This window comes from Pteropus vampyrus, unplaced genomic scaffold (genome assembly GCF_000151845.1).
Source record: "Pteropus vampyrus isolate Shadow unplaced genomic scaffold, Pvam_2.0 Scaffold6, whole genome shotgun sequence".
NCBI classification, from domain to species: domain Eukaryota; kingdom Metazoa; phylum Chordata; class Mammalia; order Chiroptera; family Pteropodidae; genus Pteropus; species Pteropus vampyrus.
Genome location: NW_011888787.1, coordinates 1,157,828 through 1,160,372, shown reverse-complemented (window position 1 = coordinate 1,160,372; position 2,545 = coordinate 1,157,828).

Here is a 2,545-nt window from a genome sequence, read left to right as displayed (position 1 = left end):
GCCTCACACTTCTGTCCCGTGAAGCCTGCGAGGCATTGGCAGGAGAACTGGTTGGCCGCGGTGGTACAGGTACTTCCGTTTGCACAGGGGTGGGACAGGCAGGCGTCAGTCCACTGGCAAAGCTTCCCTGGAGGAGCGAGAACTGAACTCAGCCCTGCCCACGGAAATGGCAGTCAGCCCCAAGCTCGCCACCCCCTCTCCCACCCAGCAGGTGACATCAGGGAGCTGTCGTGTGGAGAATCCCTAAGCTCTTTGAATTTGACATGGAGGCAGAGCAGAGGCCCCCGCCCGGATCATGTGCTACGGGCACTTTCCAGGACCCTCAGCCGAGACACAAAGGCTCGTGGTGAAGCACAGCCCTGAGGATTCCATCGGTCCCTGTAGCAAAGAAGGATCTGGACCCAACCACTGTCTCTTACTTCCTCGTCTCTGCATGAGCTGCTCCTCAGTTTAGAATGCCATCTTCCTTTCTGTTTACCTAGTGGACTCCCACTATGGTGACAACTCTGCTCAAAAGTCACCGCGGCTGAAAGTTATCCTAATGTCCCCCTCAGCTCCCCAAGTCTCTCCCTCCCTCCCAATGGCCGGGGCTGTATTCCTGTAGCAGGCTCTCGAATCCTGTCTTTTGAATGAATAACAGGTCCTGGCATTTTCCACCACATAGAGCGTGGATAGACAGACTTCTTAGAAGACAGAAACAATACCACTTCTATTTCCTTTAAACACAACACACATGCACACATATTCTTGGAGGCTTTATTAACTGTGGTCTTGCTAGAAATATTGCTTGATGCATTCGGAGGGGACGAAGAACCCCTGACTCCTGGTACATGACACCTAGACAAAACTAGAAGCTGTCTAGAAAGGTGACTCCTGTGGACTCTCCCAGGTAGGAAAGTACCAGAAGCAGCAGGAAGACTGATGTGCCAGATACTGGGCATGACTCAAAGGAAGCAAAGCAGATTCTCTGAAATAGAGAGGAAAAACACCCCCGTGCTACTAATACATTTGGTATTCATGTGACTTTTGGCTGTCATTGGCGTAAGCTTTTTTTAGAACTGAAGGAGTGAGAACCCTCTGCATTTACTAAAACTCCCATCGGTTGTCAAACTAAACATCCAAATCTTTGACCCCCACAGGGAAGCAAATGAGAGCCACGACAGCTTTTCTAACAGAGAGAACGTGGCGACACGTGAGCACACAAAAGTGCTCTCTGCCCATCAAAGGGGAAAGGTGCAACAGAAGTTTGGGCACGGCATGAAGATCTCGGGGCGCTGAGCGGAGAGAAGGCACCTCTCATTCCACCGAGAGGCACTTACCTACAGTGGAGCGAGGTTAACACGGCCGCTTCTGGCAACCACGTGTACTGCAGTGCTGGCCGTAACCGAAACAGAAAGGTCCCTGACCTTGGTTTCCCGTAAGTGTTACGTGGTGTAGGTGCTCACTTCCTGCCCCTGTTTCTTCATCTAAGAGAAGAGATTAGCTAACAAGGTCTGGCTAGGAAGGGTCTGAGGCTATCGCAAAACCAAAAGGGTGAACTTGACCTGCGGTGATGCCTCAGGCGAGAGACGAAGGTGGTGCGTGTGCAAAGGAGGTCAGAAGCCTGCAGAACGCCAAGAAGAAACCCTTCCGGTGGCAAAGGGAAGGAGCTTTAATTCGGGGGTCGTTTCAGAGTGACACTTTAACTATGGAGAAGACTTTACTGCCGTTTCCGCTGGTCAGGATGAAAACGTTTTACACTGGCATGCCCTCCCCTCGCCTCGTCGAGCAAAACAGCTCAAAACTGATCATCGGGGGGAAATTAACCTCTTAACCGCTAACTCTTCAGTGACTCACAGCATCAGGGCTGTCAGTCGCGATGGAGATAATGTGTCACCCCTACCAAGACCTTTTAATGAAAAAGCAATAGAACAAGGATTCCAAACCAAGCGGGCCAGCCTCGTGTTCTGAGCACGTTTTTCATTTTTTGCTTATTAGGTTGACGGAATTGTTGGTGCAGTGGGGACAAAATGGTGAACGGTTCTGCTTTTCTCATCTAACTTAATAAACACGGTTCACAGAGGCTAACTACCCGGAGGAACCACAAAAGGACCCCTAAGACAGAGCTTAAATAACATAGGGCGATCACCGATTCTAAAGCGGGCGTTCCTGGTGAAGGGGTGTGGGACAGCATGGAGGCAGCAGGAAATGGTGAGAATGACGGCGTGACTAGAGCCAGGTGCTTGGGGGAGCTGAGGCTGAGAACAGGTGTAAGGTCTAGCCCGTGAAAGGCCCTGGAAGCAGTAAGAGCTCGCGGTTGACCCTGTGGAGGATGGAGCGTCATCAGGCACTGTCAGCAGGCGAGTCTGTGAGAAGAGCTGCGTTTATAATTAAACATATGGCAATGTGACGGGTGAACGAGACAGGGAGATGGGAAAGGCAAGGAAGCGAGTTAGGAGGTGAGAGGCGACGGGCCCCTCAATCGCAGGGCAGAAGGGAAATGGGGAGGAGCAGACAGGTGAGAGGTACTCAGGGGAGGGGGCTGTGTGACTGAGTAAGTGGGGTA